Below are 19,116 nucleotides of genomic sequence, written 5' to 3' on the forward strand. Positions count from 1 at the left end.
AAAGAACACCCAGGACTGATCTCCTTTAGAATGGACTGGTTGGATCTCCTTGCAGTCCAAGGGACTCTCAAGAGTCTTCTCCAACACCACAGTTCAAAAGCATCAATTCTTCGGTGCTCAGCTTTCTTCACAGTCCAACTCTCACATCCATACATGACTACTGGAAAAACCATAGCCTTGACTAGACGGACCTTTGTTGGCAAAGTAATGTCTCTGCTTTTGAATATGCTATCAAGATTGGTCATAACTTTCTTTCCAAGGAGTAAACGTCTTTTAATTTCATGGCTGCAGTCACCATCTGCAGTGCTTTTGGAGCCCAAAAAAATAAAGTCAGCCACTGTTTCCACTGTTTCCCCATCTATTTCCCATGAAGTGATGGGACCAGATGCCATGATCTAGCTTTGACTAAATGGATCATTGTTAGCAAAGTGATGTCTCTGCTTTTTAATATGCTATCTAGGTTTGTCATAGCTTTTCTTCCAAGGAGCAAGAGTCTTTTAATTTCATAACTGCAGTCATCATTTGCAGTGATTTTGGAGCACAAGAGAATAAAGTCTGTCACTGTTTCCATTTTTTCCTCATCTATTTGCCATGAAGCACGATATTCGAAGGGAGCCTATTTAAGAATCACTGCAAATGCCTATTTCTTGAGAACTCTCCCAAGAAAATAAGAAAGCTCTCCAAAAGTCACCAAATTAAGACTCACCAAAAAATATAGCAATAAACTGTGTTTTCACAACAAACTGTGGAAAATTCTTAAAGAGATGGGAATACCAGACCACCTTACCTGTCTCCTGAGAAATCTGTATGCAGGTCAAGAACCAACAGTTAGAACCAGACATAGAACAACACACACAATTGGGAAAGGAGTACGTCAAGGCTATATATTCTCACCCTGCTTATTTAACTTACATGCAGAGTACATCATGTGAAACGCTGGGCTGGATGAAGCACAAGCTGGAATGAAGATTGCCAGGAGAAATATCAATAACCTCAGATATGCAGACGATACCACCCTTAAGGCAGGAAGCGAAGAGGAACTGAAAAGCCTCTTGATGAAAGTGAAAGAGGAGAGTGAAAAAGCTGGCTTAAAACTCAACAGTCAAAAAATGAAGATCATGGCATCACCTCATGGCAAATAGATGGGGAAACAATGGAAACTTTATTTTCCTGGGCTCCAAAATCACTGCAAATGGTGACTGCAGCCATGAAATTAAAAGATGTTTGCTTCTTGGAAGAAAAGCTATGCAACCTAGAGAGCGTATTAAAAAGCTGAGACATTACTTTGCTGACAAAGGTCCATCTAGTCAAAGCTGTGGCTTTTCCAGTAGTTATGTATGGATTTGAGAGCTGGACCATAAAAAAAGTTGAGATCCGAAGAATTGATGCTTTTGAACTGTGGTGCTGGAGAAGATTCTTGAGAGTTCCTTGGACTTCAAGGAGATCAAACCAGTCAATCCAAAAGGAAATCAGTCCTGAATATTCATTGGAATGACTGATGCTGAAGCTGAAACCCCAATACTTTGGCCACCTGATGGGAAGAACAGATTCACTGGGAAAGACCCTGATGCTGGGCAAGATTGAAGGCAGGAGGAGAAGGGGACAACAGAGGATGAGATCATTGGATGGCATCACCAAGTCAATGGACATGAGTTAAGCAAGCTCCAGGAGTTGGTGATGGACAGGGAAGCCAGGCGTGCTGCAGTACATGGGGTTGCAAAGAATCAGACACAACTGAACTGAACTGAAAAATATAGAGATGACATAATAAGAATCTTTGCCCTAAAGAGTTTGACTTGTCTCAGCTCTGAAGATTGAGTTTAAATGGCCTTTGAACATAATCAGTAAACTAGAATTTGAATCTTAAGGGGTTATAAAGAATATATAGTATAGCAAAAAGCTAGAGGAGAAAGATACGAAAGATGTTAAGAAACACGAAATATATGATGAAAAGGTTCAACATACTTTTTATAGGAATTTCAGACCGAGATAAAAGAATATTTGAAGAGATGGTTTTGAAGAACTCTTTATTACTAGGGTAGTACTGACACTCACTGCTGCTGCTGCTGCTAAGTCGCTTCAGTCGTGTCCGACTCTGTGCGACCCCAGAGACGGCAGCCCACCAGACTCTGCCGTCCCTGGGATTCTCCAGGCAAGAACACTGGAGTGGGTTGCCATTTCCTTCTCCAATGCATGAAAGTGAAAAGTGAAAGTGAAGCCGCTCAGTAAGTGTCCGACTCTTCGTGACTAGGTACTCAGTAAACTGCAGGGTCCTCCCTCCCCTCATATGCCCAATGACTGCCCCTATACAATCTAACAATTATATCTCAGCACTTGTTGCTCACTGTTCCATGTGCTTATTTCCCCAGCTAAATTATTCTCTTGCGTCCTCTGCTGTGTTCCGTTGTTGTTACTGTTGTTTGGTCGCTAAATCATGTCCAGCTCTTTTGTGACCCCCTGAACTGTAGCCCACAAGGCTCCTCTGTCCATGGGATTCTCCAGGCAAGAATACTGGGGTGGGTTGCCGTTTTCTACTCCAGGGGATCTTTCCAACCCAGGGATCAGACCCACGTCTCCTGCATTGGCAGGTGGATTCTTTACCACTGAGCCACCTGGGAAGCATTTTTCCTATAAATAAATGTATCCCTAATGTAAAATTCCCTGATAGATCAGTTAGTAAAGAATCCACCTGCAATGCAGGAGACCCCAGTTTGATTCCTGGGTTGGAAAAATCTGCTGGAGAAGGAATAGGCTACCCACTCCAGTATTCTTGGACTTCCCTTGTGGCTTAGCTGGTAAAGAATCGGCCTGCACTGAGAGGGACCTGGGTTCCACCCCTGGGTTGGGAAGATCCCCTGGAGAAAGGAAAGGCTACCAATTCCAGCATTCTGGTCTGGAGAATTCCATGGGCTGTATAGTCCATGGGGTCGCAAAGAGTTGGACATGACTGAGTGACTTTCACTAATGTAAAATCTGGCTGACCACGAGAGAGTTACAAATTTTACAAAAATATTTTTAGCTTCTTTCTGAAGGATTAGTTCAGTAAAATCCATATCCTTTCAAAAACAGGAGGAAAAGATACATTATAATTTTAAAAGAATATTACAATTAAATACATTGTCTTTTAATGATTGGAGTCCCTACTGAGACTTAATGAGAAGTATCTTCATATACATAAAAGTTCCTGAACTAAATAAGACTACATATTTCATTACATACAATTATGGACGAGTTCACACATACATGAAACATCCACCATCTGTGTTCTGAAACACACTGACATTCACACATGAGTCCTACAGATGAAAGGACTCTTCACGTGTATTTAATGATGTCACGTTATTCAATTTATTTGTGCTTTTTAAAAAGCTTCATATTCCTAGATATTTGTAGGTTGCTTTAAAAGAAAAACAACCTTGTAATCAGATTTCTGCAACATGACTTCTAATATAAATGTCTCCCTCAGTACAGATTCACTGAGAATTTTTATTAAAAAGCTTTCACGTATTTCAAATATTTTTTAAAGGTTCTACACTTTATATCATTAATCTGACATTCACCAAAACATCACTTCTGGATAAAGCCTTCCACATATGTTGCAGTCTTTGTGATCATCCCCTTTCAGAGTGTGCTCATATGAGTCCAACTGCTGCTCAGAATACTGAGAGGAATCTCTGATTTATGATGGTTACCCTGAGAGAAATTTCCTGATGCTCATTTTACTTACAGGATTTCTCCCATATGGTTTCTGTCGTACAACAAAGTATGACTCCTGAAAGAGAGGCTTAATTTGTAATGTTTCTATCACCTATGTTGCCTGATATTTAGTAAAAGTCTAATATATAGTAAAAACTTCATGCAACCAAAACAGACAAATTTTTTTAAAACAAGAATCTTCATTTTGATATTTGGCAAAACTAATACAATTATGTAAAGTTTAAAAATAAAATAAAATTTAAAAAAAAAAAGAATCTTCAAGAAACCCACCAGTAGAGTTGTACCAATTACCATTACGTATTGAGAAATTTTCCAAACCTGCCTCAACCATCACATGTGCTGAAACAATCACAGAAGCCTCACCACCTCCCAGAAGAGATAGGAGACCCAGAGCTGCACCACCAACTTCAAGAGCTACACCCCTTCCTAGACTCACTGCATCACCCACAACTAAATATTTAGAGACTCCTGTATCCTCTGAACCTTCAATATCCCCTGGGGCAGTGAAAAAAAAAAAAGTACTGAAAACTGCTTAAGTCTTCTGCAGGAAAAGGAAAGCGAAGTCACTCATTCGTGTCTGACTTTGCAACCCCATGGACTGTAGCCTACCAGGCTCCTCTATCCATGGGATTTTCCAGGCAAGAATACTCAAGTGGGTTGCCGTTTCCTCCTCCAGGGCATCTTCCCGACCCAGGGATCAAACCCAGGTCTCCCACATTGCAGGCAGACGCTTTACCAGCTGAGCCACCAGGGAAGCCCAAGTCTTCTGCCTCCTCCTGAAACTTTACCTTGAGCAGGTTATCACTCTGCCGACAGAAGGCTGGAGCTTCCTAAGAAGGATATCTTTATAACTACATTTAAGAGCCTGTGAGCAAGTCGTATCTGTATTTTTATTGCACAAAACTTGTAGTAAAGTCATACACATGCACTTAAAAAGGGGGGTGGAGAGAAAAACGGAAGGCCTGATCACATAAGACTTTACACGTAAAGTCACGTGTGGGCTTTGGTTTCTCAGAGTATGAACAGATTCATCTGAGGATTCCATGCTCAGAAATGACATGATCTGATATATACACTAAAAGTATCATTCTAACTACTATTGTGCAGGTCAACAAAGGGACCAACAGCAGGGCAGGAGACTTTTTTGGAGGCCATTGCAATAATCCAGGCAAGAGATGATGGGGGGCAAGAACAGGGTGGTGGCAAGGGAGGCGATGAGCAGTCCCTGGATTCTGAACACATTCTGAAGATTAAGCCAATAGGATCTCCTGTCAAGTTGAAAGTGAGATATAAGATAAAGAAGGTGTCTCCAAAGTTGGAAGAATGAGCTGAGGATGCACTTGCCATTAACAGAGATGGGGAGTGTTGTAAATAGTGCGGATTTGGGAAAGGAAACCAGGAATTCAGGTTTGTACATAAGTGTGAGATGCCCGCACAGACACTGAGACACACAGAATGCAGTTTATTCTGCCCACCGAGTCCTTTTACTGATTTGCTCTCATCAAAGCACTAGTGAGAAGATAAAAGATTAACGGGAGGAAGAGTGGGGAGTAGTTCCCTCCCCTTGAGAATGTAGAAATCTAAAAAAGGGTGGCCTTTTCTGCCACCTATGGCACAGCCTAGGCTGGAACGGCAAATAGCGTCTTGTTTTTCTAACCCTTGGAAAGGCATCAAAGGAATGAGATGAGTATATCCAAAGAGTGTTTTCAGACACAAAAACACACCACCGTGCTGACCATCTGGGTTGCAGCTACAACCAAAGCCAGCGATACGAGAAAATGAAACCACATCAACCATTTTGCGATAAATCGCCCCCAAGTCTTCCCTTTCACAGTTCCGTTCTTCAGATAGTGTGGCCAACAGGGCTATTTTCCTTGGAAATCATAATTATTTTCCAAAGGAAAATGAGTTCGGGTTTTCTAATGGTCAAGCAAGAAGATGACACTGAGACCAGGGCAGCGCTGGCGCCCCTCCACAGGCCCCGCCTCGCCTCTGCCTCCTGACTCAGTTTCTCAATGTGTAAATACGCAGCAGGGAAAATATTTTCCACCACCTACACACAGGACTTCTGTGACGATTAATGAATTAATGTGTATAAAACACTATGAGCTACTCAAATACAAGGACAATGGAACTCTATTTGTAAGCTGTTGAGGCCAAGACAGAGCAATCTTAACTCTTTTCTTACAAACCCCACTGAAAAGCACACTAAGATATCAGAAGTTATCCTGCATGGACGGGAAGAGACAAAATGAGATAAGATCTGAAAGCTCTTTGTGACATTCAACGCCAATGTTAGGATTTCCAGCAAAGATCCCTTAAGATAGAAATGCAATATTAAACAGGTTAAGAATGGTAACCAATCAACAAAAAGTTGTGGTTCTAGTAAAGCTCCCTACGGGGGTTAAATGTGTTGGCCTATGAGGCCGTATTCTGAGTTGCTGCTGGAAGCATGACAAGACCTGGGAAAAAAATATGGACTTTTGTCTAAGAGCCGTAGAACTGAGCACGTCGTAAGAGCCATCCATGAAAAGAGCTTTGTTGAAAGCCTTTTCCCTTATTTTCCAGACGCTGTCCAAGTTCACTTAAATGGTCACGATTAACATTGAAGTGAATAGGCCACTGTATGGAGTCTGCCCCTAATCCAGAGAGATGGTTTTCTCTGCAGGCTGTGATTTTACACCAGCATTCAATCAACCTCTCCCGTTGTCTCATTCCTGGCCCAGACTGTGCCAGAGAGCAGATGAATGCACAGTCTGAGGTAAAATCTTTTCCCCACAAAGCAGGCAGGTGCCTGGATTACTGTGAACATTGAGTTTTCTCGCACCTCAACTTTTTATCTCAGAAAAAGAAGTGCTAATGGTGGCTAGAAAAGTATCCAAAACAAGCTCAAAATGACACCATGATTAACCTGAATTGGGACCAAAAATGTTGATGAGTTCATCCTGACCAAGTTTCCCCGAGATGGCTGGCACAGTCACCCTGCCATGGACACCTGAGGCAGGAAGGGCTGACGCGCCCAAGGTCAGTGCGTTCTAATCCCTGAGTTGCTCATGACTCACGGAAAATTCCGGACTTCAGTTCTGTGTTTACTGCACATGGACACTAATCTCCCATCTGGTTTCCCTGCTTTTAGCCCCAGCTCCCTCCAGTCCATGTGGCCGGTGAGCAAAAGAGTCCACTTATTCAAATACTGCTCAGCTCCCCTAACCTACTCTGAGCCTCCCTGTGGCTCCCCACTGCCAAGAGAGGCAAAGTCCCCCTTCTGCACCTGCCGAAGGAAACGGCAACCCACTCCAGTATTCTTGCCTGGAGAATCCCACGGACGGAAGAGCCTGGCGGGCTACGGTCCATGGGCTTGCAAAGAGCTGGACACAACTGAGCACACACACACACACGCATGCGCGCACACACGCACACACACACACACACACACATGCAAGGGTAGGTACGTGGCTAGAGAATTTATGCAAAGGAATGCCGGAGGGTCAGTTAGGATCATGTTTAGGCAGCAAAGGCTGTTTCTGTTATCACCAAGATCTATGGCGGAGGCACTCTCCAGCTATTTCCTATAACTTCCCATCACCAGCTGGCTGTTCTATGAGGGCGGCCAATGCATGGCCCCACCTCTCCCAACCCAAACACCACAGGTACGCTTCCCAACCCCCAACCCAAACACCACAGGTACAATTCCGCCCCTATGCTATCTTTCTGGAAAATCCGGGCAGGGGTGCCTGACCAGGGCAAGCACAGGGCAGGAACATCAAACCCAGTCCAGGAGCTGGGCATGCTGAGTCTTGAAGGTGAATGTGAGTGAAGTAGACAAGAAGGACAGGGGGCTGGGGAGGAAACCATTCCAGCACGTGTACTGAGGACAGGGAGCAAGTTGATCTGTGCCGGACCTGATGTCCCTTCTTTAGAGCTGTGTGCGTGACAAGAGGACAAGAGCTGAGACCAGAGACGCAAGCAGAGCTCTCCTCACTCGGTACATGATGACTGTGGAGTCTCCACTCTGAAACCCAAGGGGTGGCCTACAAGAAGTGTAAGAATAAATCCCTAAAAGCCAAAAAGAGACCAAAATTGTTTCTCCCAATTAACTTCCCAAAATTCCTAACATTTACTCCAACTATATGCACTTACCTCCATAAAACACAACAGTTTCGAGTCAAGACACCTGCAAGACACCTGCTTCAGTTAAACTCATTCCAAAATCATTTAGTTTTGTACACATAGAACCTGAAGAAAAAAAAAAAAATCAACCCTATCACATTCCTGAACAAAGCAGGAAACAGAAGCATCTGCAGTGTGTCCAAGTGTCAGGTTGCAGGAAGGGCCAAGGCAGAAGAGAGACACATACGCCTGGATTAGAGTCCCCAGTCCGTCTCTACCTAGACGCGCAACTGGGGGCATGCTACTCAATTCAACCTCGACTGCCTTATCTGTAAGAGGTAGCTAATGAAGCCAACAGTTAGCAGACTGTCAGTGTGATGAAATTGAATATACCGAAAGCACTTGGTTCACATCAGTCATGCACTGACTCCATCTCCTTCTTTCCAAGGATCAGTTTGCCCTTCAAAGACCTCAGTTTCTAGAAGGCATGTCCCGCACACCCTGAGGCAATCACTGGAAAACCAGTGGGCCAGGAGGGTTCCAACCACTGCCATCTCCAACCATGTGACTGGGAGAGGTCAACTTGGGAGCTCCATTTCCCTATCTGCAGAAGGAGGACATCACTGCCCAGTCCTGGCCATGCAAGGGTGAAGGGAGAGTCGCTGAGGCTTCTATGGACTCCAGGTACATAAACCACCATCACCGAGTATTTGTGTTCTTCTAAGTGACCTGCCCTGAGACACAGTTCCGACACCACCTTGGAATTTCCAGTTCAACCACTTTCCTCATGCCACTCATGAACCTACAAAGACTCTTTATTGCTCGCTAGGTCTCTTAAATTCTGTTTGATTTCCGACTCTCCTTAATGTGGCCCCACCCCACCTGGCTATTGAATGCTCTTTCCTCCTGTACCCCCAGATTTGCACACTCTCCTACTCATGGTCCACACTCAGCCCTGCCCCTGAGCTGACCCCTCCTGCCTAAAGCACCCATCCCTAACCTCTCGACTGATCTAGAATCTGTCTAGATTAGATCTGACTGATCTAAAATCTAACCCAACTAATTCTATCTGCTCCATTACACCACTGATCCCTCCAGCAATAAGGATTCTCTTCTAGTTCTAGTTTTCTTCTCCTCGCCAGACTCTCAGTTGATGTTTTACTCAATTCCCTAATTTCTCTTCTCTGCTACTGTTCTCTTCAATTAAATGACAAGCATCTTGCATGAAGAGAGCATATCATTTGTATGCCCATTCCCTAAAAAAGTTCAAAATAGTGCAACAGCATAAAACATGGACGAGAGTTTCTCACCTCTCTCTGTGCACAAAAATTTCCATCTTCCATTTATTTCCACAAATTTTTAACAAACACCTACTCTGTGCTGCTGGTAAGGAAACCAAGGTGAGCAGGGTAAGTTTCCAGGTCTCAGAGGCTCAAGATGCCAACAGGTCAATGGCAGACTTCAGTACAGTGGAACATGGGAAGTCGTGGCCCGAAAGAGTTATCGCACTAGATTCTAATACTGATTTTCAATCTATCACCATGGTTGAAACATAAAACTGCCTCTTCTCTTGTAGGAATTGAACCATAAATTCTGATGCACTTCACGCATTATGAACAAAATATTGGGAATAACCTAAAAGTCCCACATTGAGAATAATATAAGAGAATTTTATGCAGTCACTGAAAAAGGTAAATTTTGAAGGATACCAACATATTAACAATATCAAAAGTAAAAAATGAAGAATGGCTCATGTACATGTTACGGTGAAACAAGCTGTGCTTGAACACAAGTTTGCTGTCCACCAAACTCCACTTCGAGCACTTTACACAATGACCACAACAAGGCCAGCCTGGGTGAGAACTTCCACATCCCCCATGACCTCCACCAGCATTCCCCAAATAACACAACCTAATTAAAACACTGTGGTTTCAAGACAAGCCCCCTTCTTCTAGTACAACTACTTTCCCTTCATTCTTATACAGAAGAAAGCTGGAGTCACCTCTTAACATTCGTTCATCATTTACTCTGCACCACCGTCCACAAAGTGTTGCTACTCTCATTTCACGGATGAGAAAACAGCTTGAAGGCTCAAAGTCACCAGCTAAACAATGGTAGAGCCGGGAGTTACAGCCGTGCATATCTCATCCTGAGCTCACTATCTGGACCACCACAGCACTGTCCATCCTCCTCTTAGGGCCAACCCAACTCAGCAGACTGTCCAAGGCCCACGTGTGTGGTTAGGACAGGGCTGAGCTTCCAGCTAAATCCTCTCTAATTCTCCTAAACATAGGAGGCCTAATTGTACTGTCTGTCTTTCAAAACTGTTGTGGTCTCCCTGAGTTGCAGAGGTTCAGAGTGCCTAGTAATTCCTCCACACATTAATTATCAAGTAACCTTTACACAGACAAGCTTTTTATTTGGACAGATCAGAAACTTTCATACACATGTAATTTCAATTAGTACAGGTTATGAATGGGCCAGATTACAACACTTGTAAATGGGCTATCTGCAGCTCCTGCATGCCAAGGGGGTTAAACATCCAGATCAGCCTACAAGAGCCTTTTTATTAATACCTCCAATACTAATCTGTGAGTATTGTCCTAAGCATCATGTACACCCATGTTTCTATGGGACAATCAAAGTTCCCATTTACGTACTTCCTCCCTATAATCCTAGTGATGGGATTAGACCCTTCTCCCCCACCATAGTCACGGAGCCAGGGAAGCCAGGACATTCCCAACTCCTGTGAGATACAGAACCTGTGTGGGGGCTACAGCAGGGACCCACACCTGTGTCTGGGCCCCTCTCCTTTTCTGCAGGGGGATGGAAGAGGCTGACCCATGGTCCCCTTGCCTACCACTACCCACCCCACGTGACAGACACCAAGGTGTCTAACAGAAACATATTCCGTCCCAATTTCTTCATTACCCTATTATTCTCCAAGCAAGCACACACTCTCTTCTGATACTGAAACATACAACAGAAATAACAAACAAGAGTTGGTTACTAGAGTCACCCTGCTGCACATTACATGCCCAGGATTTATTTATTTTATACCCGGAGTTTGTACCTTTTGACGCCCTTCATCCATGTGCCCCCACTAACCTCCCTCCCTCCCACTGCCTCATCACCCCCAAGTTGCTAGGAAAGTAAATCTGAAGAGTTCTCAAATAAAACTGTAACTACCTGTGGTGATCAACGTTAACCAGACTTATGGTAGTGATCATCTCACAGTACATACAAATGCTGAATCATCATGCTGCATATCTGAAACTAATGCTATATGTCATTTATATCTCAATAAAAAATTATAACAACAAAAAAAGAGTTGGGTACAAAATATTAATGAAATTCACTCAGAAGAGCAGGTTCAAGTATGCAGACCACACTTTATTTTACTCACTAGGAGAATGCCCCCGGGCAAGCAGTTTCAAGTCTCTGAGCTCCAGTTTCCTGATCAATAAAACAAGAGGGCTGAACTGCCTGACAACACAGCTCCCCAATCATAAAGAGGGTCGCAGAGAAAGTGCTTCCAACACACACAGTGTGAGTCTGATATTTCTGGCTCTTCTTTGCTCTACCAGCCAAATCATCCTTGTTCTGAAAAGCCTCATCCAAACCCCCCTCAACCCCTTCAATTCCAGGTCAGGTACTCCTGGGCCCCTCTCCCTCTCCAGACCTCTCACCAGCCCCACCACCACCAAGAACATATCATCTATCAAACAGGAAAAAAGCTATGGAAGTGATATTTTGGAGGCAGGGCCATATAATGGTTAAAAGCCCAAAATTTAGATTCAAATATGAGTGTCAATCCAGTTGAGCAATTTATTAGCTTGTAACCCCAGGCAAGTTACTTAGTCTAAGCCTCTGTTTCCCCATCTATAAAATGGGGACCATAACAATGCCTATTTCATAAGACAGAAGTGAGTAACACACATAAAGCCCTTAGAAGCCTGGCACACGCATGCACCATAAAACCATCCTTGTGGTGGTGGTGGTGATTATTGCTGCTACAAATATTATTTTCCTGAAGGATGATTAACAGCCTGATTGAAATGAGATTCTTCCCCCAAAGGATAACTAACTTATAAAACTCCACCCAAGAGCCACTCCTGAGATGGGGAGGAGAAGCTTCTGTTTGCAGGGGGAATAGAAAGATGGGGTGAGGGACAAGGGAAGCTGTTGATGAAAAATGAGAGGGGAGATGTGGTCCTGTCCATTTATCCTTGCTCCTATTACCCTCCATTCTCCAAGGAGAAGGGCCCTGACATCAAGGATTAGCCCAGGAAAGGCAATCCTGCAGCCCCCTGACTCTGAGGGATGCAAGACAGGCCTGTGCAAGAGGAGAACAGCCTTTCACATCTAGAATTGAAAGAGTTTAGGGAACATTCAGTCCCCTACTTCATTTAATGAGAAGCTACATTCATGTTTCATTTAAAATTCTAGGAATCGCTGGTAGGTTTGGATGGCTTGTTGACTTCTGGTAATACTGTGTCTCATATGTAAAATATCTGTCTTCTAGCTGCAATAGATTTTTAATAGGATTTCCTGGAAATGGTCTATCTCCCCAAAGACTGAACAGGAACTCTCAATGTACGGGTTTCCATGCAAACAGTTCCATCTGGTTAACAGTACAGAGGAACCTCACTATTTCAGGGAAAACAGGAGTTTTCCAGACACAATTTTCTAAAACATCATTCATGGAACCAGAGAACCTGCCATATTATCAGCATGTGGACCTCAACCTAAAGCATCACTGGATGTGTATTCACAGCAAATTTGTCAGATAAAATCAAGGTAAATTCACCTCCCTGAGGAAATATAACTTTTGATGCACAAGCAAGAGAACCACCCACATGAATGAGGATAATAATAAAGACAATCGAAAAATTTAAGGAAATCCCCCATCACTTCATTGGTTCACTGAACTAACATTTACTGGATAATTTAAATGTGCCAAATACTAAGATCTAGAGAAAAGATGATTCGATCTTTGCCCTTAAAATGCTCAATGCAATGAGAATGATAGACTGAAAGAGATGACATGCCTAATACGCCACAGGCAGTACCAAGCAGCAGGACCAAATCAGGACAGAAGAGCAGAGACTGCTTAGGAGAGAGGTGACAGACCGCCCGACCCCAAAACTCCACCCTCCCCTTTATTTTGGTGGTGAGATCCTTCCACTTTTTGAAACATGCTGCTGCTAAGTCGCTTCAGTCGTGTCCGACTCTGTGCGACCCCATAGACGGCAGCCCACCGGCTCTGCCGTCCCTGGGATTCTCCAGGCAAGAACACTGGAGTGGGTTGCCATTGCCTTCTCCATTGTGTGAAAGTGAAGTCGCTCAGTCGCGTCCAACTTGTAGCGACCCCATGGACTGCAGCCTACCAGGCTCCTCCATCCATGGGATTTTCTAGGCAAGAGTACTGGAGTGGCTTGCCATTGCCTTCTCCGTTTTGAAACATGAATGCAGCTTTATTCAAGCTGAAACTGCAGTACTTTAGCCACCTGATGAGAAGAACTGACTCACTGGAAAAGACCCTGATGCTGGAAAAGGTTGAAGGCAGGAGGAGAGGGGACGACAGAGGATGAGATAGTTGGATGGCATCACCAACTCGATGGACATGAGTTTGGGCAAGCTCCAGGAACTGGTTATGGACAGGGAAGCCTGGCATGCTGTAGTCCACAGAGTCACAGAGTCGGACATGACTGAGCGACTAAACTGAGGTCCTTCCATTTTAGCTGTGCACATGGCCAACAAGCTAAAGCTATATGGCACAATATGGTAGCCACTACTACACACGGCTATTAAATACTTGAAATGTGGCTGATTCTACACGTTGAAATGATACCTTAAATATACTGGCTTAAATAACTGGGTTAGTTTCATTTGCTTTCTATTGTTCAATATGGTTATTAGAAAATTTTAAGTTACATGTGTGGCTCCCATTAACCTTTTCAGTACTGAGCCAAGAATTCTGTTACCCAGCCTCCCCTGAAGTTCAGTGTGGGCATATGATGAAGTTCTTACTGGCAGGATATGAACAGGAGTACTGTATACGGCGACTGAGTCAGGCTCTTCAAAGGAAGGAGTGGGGCCTCCACACCCTCTTGCCCTGTTCTTGCCGGCTGGATGCAGGTGTGTGGAGGTGAGCCAACTACACTCAGGCCAATAAAGATAATGTCCTATGGTTGGGGGAGCAACAGGAAAGAAGGAACACAGTCCCTGGATAACTTCCTAGAGTGAGACTTTTACATATGTAAGAGAAACTCCTGTCCTGTTTAAGTCTCTCTACAGTCACCTCAACTATGTTCTAGCTAATAGAGAAGGCTATACAAGGTTTCCTAAAGGAGATCGTACTTTTAAAGACATCTTCAAGAGTATTAGTTAGCCAGGCAAAGGAGAGGGGTACATTGGCCATGAGGGCCAGTTGCAAGAAGCTGGGGCAGAGATGACAGAGCCAAGGCTGAAAGGCAAGGGTCAGTAGGATGTGTCCAGCAAGCTTTCAGACAGGAGCACAAGCTTGGAGACCAGGAGCTTTGGAAGATGGAGCGGCAGCACCCAAGGATGAGGCTGCAGAGGCTGCTCTAGTGCCTGAAAGCCTTGAACGGTGGACTGAGAACCTTGAACTTTTTTCACATAAGAATGGAGAACTACTGAAGATCCTGCCTAAGGCGGAAACAACCATTCTGGTGCTCACTCAGGACGGGGATGTTCAGGAGGCCAAATCAAAGGCAGGAAGTGAGGGAGTAACCCAGATCAGTGTGATCAGGTTCTGACCAGCAGCGATGGCAACATGGAGAAGATGGGACAGAATTAAGGCCTGTTCAAAAGGTCCAGTCACCCTAGGGGGCAAAGGAGGAGGAGAAATAAAACAAACTCTCAGACTTCTGGGGTAAAGGAGGGGACTGACAACTAAGGCAGATGTGCAGGGACGTGGACGGACCTAGAGGCTGTCATCCTGAGTGAAGTCAGACAGAGAAGGAGAAATATCATGTGACATCTCTTATATGAGGAATCTAAAAATAAATGATACAAATAAACTTATTTACAAAATAGAAACAGACTCACAGACAGAGAATGAAGCTATGGTTGCCAGAGGAAGGATGGGGGAAGGGCTAGTTAGGGAGTTTGAGAAGGTCATGCACACACTGCTATATTTAAAATGAATAACCAACAAGGACCTGCTGAAGAGCACAGGGAACTCTGTTCAATGTTATGTGGATAGGAGGGGACTTTGGAGGAGAATGGATCCATGGATATGCATGGCTGAGCCCCCTGGCTGTCTACCTGAAACCATCACAACACTGTTAGCCAGTTATACTTCAATACAAAACTAAAAGTTTAAAGAACTAATGACTAAGGCAGGAGCAGGAGCCATTTGGGGTAGAATAAGGAAGTAACAGGCTCAGTTTCAGACACACTGAGAGAGTGCCTCCGTTTGTGCCAAAGCTCATCATGAACAGCTGTCCTTGACTAGAACCTAAAGAGGGTACCAGGAACAAGGATGCAGATGTGGGGAGGGGGCACGTTTCTGTAGACACCCAGTTTCCATAGACAGCAACCGTACAACAGGGGACAGTAAATGCCAGGAGCTAGGAGAGGAAGGGGAAAGGGAGGGGAAAATTAATCAAAATCACAGAAATGTAAACAGTACTGAGACTCTCCAGGCTCATATCAGGAAAAAAAAAAAGTGGAGAAACAAATGTGCACAAGACTTTTTAGGGGGAAATGGTGGATAAAAAGGAGTTGAAACTATTACAAAAACAAAGTAAAACTTTTGTCTAAAAAGGCTCTCTTAACCTGTACATTAAATTTTATCAGGGATAAAACCATATCCCAAATGACTTAGAATACTCTATATTCTTGAATTCATTACCATACTTTTTAAGGAAAAATTACACAAAGATACTACAATCCCATTCTAAGTTTTATAAAATTAGTCAAATGAGATTAAAATTTCATAGTGAATCATTTCTTTTCAAGATTCTAAATCACTGGCTCTGCTCTTTCTGCAGAACTTGTGAATTCACTTTGCCTATTTTTTAGGAAACAACCTGAGAAGAAACCCCATCACTTCTAAACTGTGAAAATCCTACCATGATTGGGAACCCTAGAAATCTAGTTACATAAATACCTTTAAAAAACATGACCGTGAGCAAGTTGCCATCTGAGCTCCAGTTTCCTTGTCTTTAAAATGAAAATCTGACCCACCTTCCTACCTCCTAGAATTGTTGAGGATTAAGTGAGATGTTAATAGGAGCCCTCTATTCTAAACTACAGAAAGATGCACAAATTTTATTTTCTTATACACAAGAAACTCCATGAGACTACTAAAATTTCTTTTGTGGGTGCAGTGGCAAACTAGTGGATAGAGAGAAGGCAATAGCAATAATTAATCATGATTTTCATAAAAAACTTCCCAGGGGAAAAAAAAGTAATCTATACCAATGGAGTTTAATACAGATTCCCAGGTACCACCTGCCAGAGATTCTAATTCAAGTGGCCTCAGTGCCCAAGAAATTATATATCAAGGCTCACCCCACCCCAGGTGGTTCTAATGACCAGATAGGTTGGAGACTCAAAGCTAGAAAACGCCTCAGATCACAGACCCTTTTGTATAAACTGTAACCCAGCTGGCTGGATTCTGTGCCTGGGTAGATTAGGTCTGTCTACTCATGCAGTATTTATTGCGAGCACCCAGTCTGCACCAGATACAGAGCTAGGTGCCTGGAGCCTATGGTCCAGCAGGGAAAATTACAGACATATACACCAGTGATGACAACAGTGAGCAGGAAGTACTATGACAGAGTGGATGCGAGTCCTTAGAGTGCACACAGGACCCGGATAACTGACCCAGAAGCCAAGAAGAACAGGAGGTATGCAGGTTTTTGCAGGGAGCAAAGATGTGCAGAGAAAAGGAAATGGTGAGCGGACGAAGAAGTGCAAAGGCAGAAAACCAAGGTGTGTTCAGGGAGCTGCCTGGGACTGTCAGGCAAGAGGAAGGCCAGAGAGGAACATGGGAGCCAGACCATGAAAGGTCGTAGAAATGATGCGGAGCCAGTGAAGGATTCTAAACAGAAAGTGACATGCTCAAGTCTGTATTTTAGCAACTTCCCCTTGAGAGCAGTGGGAGATGGTGGGTGAGCTGGGAGGATGCCACAGGTAAAGAGAGCCTAGAAACAGGGACTGCAGTTAGCAAACTATCATAGCAGTCTAGCGAAAAGGTGCTGGAACCACAGGGCAAGAAGCAGAGGTCACAGGGCGAGCTCCACAAAAGGTAACTCCGGCTCTGCCAGTTAAAAGCTTCTCTATCACCTCGATTCTCAATCTAGCAGATGATGTAAGACGGGAAGGTATCAGAGCAACATCTAGGGTGATCCTAGCAGTGGTATACCTAGTGAATCTGATTCCTAAAGCAGGTCATTTAATATGCCCCTCCACAGCACCTCCCTGGTGGTCCCGTGGCTGGGACTTTGCACTTCCACTGCAGGGGGCCCAGGCCCAGGTCCAGTTCCTGGTTGGGGAACTAAGATCCTGCGTGCCAGATGGCACAACCAAAAAAAACGCCCTCCCATACACAACAAAATTTTCCGTAATAGTTTTTTAAATGCATGATAATGGCAGGAAATGCAGTGAAAATATTACCTTATTGAACTACAAATACACCATCATTCCAGGGAAAAGAAAGTGCTAACAGCAATAAAATTCTTAAATATCTTCCAAGGACACAAAGAAGGCAGCTACAAAACTGTGCCAGTAATAACTTTTCTTCACTTGTGTTTTAGTTCTGAGACAAATTTCAATTTGAAAGATATTCAAATGCAATAAAATATTTCAAATATAAAATTTTCACTTATGAAACAATATTAAGATTCATAACACTCACTCTGCTTCACTCCTTTACATTTTAAACACAAGAACTCCAAGTAGTCACACAGAGTGACAGAATTAAAGTAACCTAAGTTTTGATTCTTGGTGTTTGGTCATTGTTTTTTTTTTTTTTTTACCACTCTCCTATCATTGCTGATTCCAAATCAACTGTTTAAATGAGCTATTAAATAGTACTACAGAGATTGGACACACAAACTGGACCCAAGATAAGCTTGAACAGTGCCAAATCCTTGATTTTACTCTCAGAACCAACTTGCGTACTATGTGCTGGGGGACCAACTATATAACTGGGAGTTGTCGGAATTAAACTCCATGTTGAATCCAATGTTTATTAAAAAGTCATTAAAATGCACTAATTTGAAGCTTTCATGGGTATTATTAAAATGCCACAGTGACTGCAAGAATTTTTTAGACCAAGTGAAGGATTTTGTGGAGGAGAAGCAACATTAACAGATATCGTTTATAATTGCCAGTGCATGACGACAGTAAAACCAGTCTGACTCAAGTCGATTTCTGAAGGAAAACAATTTCTTTCTTGTCAGTTCCCTGGCCAAGCGGCCAGCGAGGAGGTGAGCATGACCCCTGCCCACCCTGACGATGCCTAGGAAACTAAAAAGACCCAAGAGGAGAGAATCAAGGCCAACAGGGGACAAATACAGAGTGGCAGAGTTGAACAGAAGCAAACATAAATCCCTGGGAGTGACGAAAGCAGAAGTCACCTTCAAGTTCAAATCACAACGCATTTAAATCACCAAAAGGCTGCCGGAATGCACAAAAATTCTGGGAAGAGAGCACAGGTAACGAGAGGTCAGAACTCTGGTTGAGAATACTGTGCCTAGTCTAGAGCCTTCCCTCTAAGAAACTGCCATGAACTGAAGAGCTCATAATTGACCCACCAGATAGCATACTACATTCTACGAGAAAAAGTATATGAACTTCTATTTTTCATCAACTTCTATTTTTCAAGCTATGTAAATCAGATCCTCTGCCCCAGACAAGTGTCTTTCCTGAATTGTGACAAGTGAAAAAGACGAGCTACTCAGTTTCACTAAGAAGACAAACCTGAAAATGTCGCGGCAGTGAACACTTGCTGGATCAGTTGAAGACAGCAGAAGCGCTCCTGGTCTCTTTGACATGTGGACAGGCTGCCTTCTCCCCTAAGCCTCCTGAGAGACACCATGCAAAAGTGGGGAGACAGAGGAGTCCCACAGGCTAGGAGGGATCAATAAACAAACTGCTGGACCTAGCGCAGGTTGTTTAACCTCCCATATCTGCTTAATTTCCTTATCTGTAAAACAGAGGAGGTTGTTGAAGGAACTAAAGATAATGCACACAGGGCTCCAAGCAGAGCGCTGAACAAAGGGGAAGCAGTTACCACCTGGGTATCAGCAT

The 19,116-nt window shown here is 43.7% G+C and overlaps 1 protein-coding gene across 2 annotated transcripts in view; it reads right to left on the reverse strand.

Moving 5' to 3' along the window:
* The window catches only part of ARHGEF28 (Rho guanine nucleotide exchange factor (GEF) 28), a 325,034-nt gene that overhangs the window by 302,407 nt on the left and 3,511 nt on the right, over positions 1 to 19,116 (reverse strand). Inside the window, exon 1 of one of the 2 annotated variants that reach the window (XM_010853541.1) lies at positions 7,858 to 7,917. The exons of the other annotated variant lie outside the window; for it this stretch is intronic. The gene's annotated coding sequence lies outside the window, so the exon portion shown is untranslated. Of the gene's footprint in view, positions 1 to 7,857; positions 7,918 to 19,116 lie in introns of those variants that run through there. 2 annotated transcript variants of the gene reach the window in all.

The sequence above is a fragment of the Bison bison genome, unplaced genomic scaffold (assembly GCF_000754665.1).
Source record: "Bison bison bison isolate TAMUID 2011002044 unplaced genomic scaffold, Bison_UMD1.0 scf7180017864329, whole genome shotgun sequence".
Taxonomy (NCBI): Eukaryota; Metazoa; Chordata; class Mammalia; order Artiodactyla; family Bovidae; genus Bison; species Bison bison.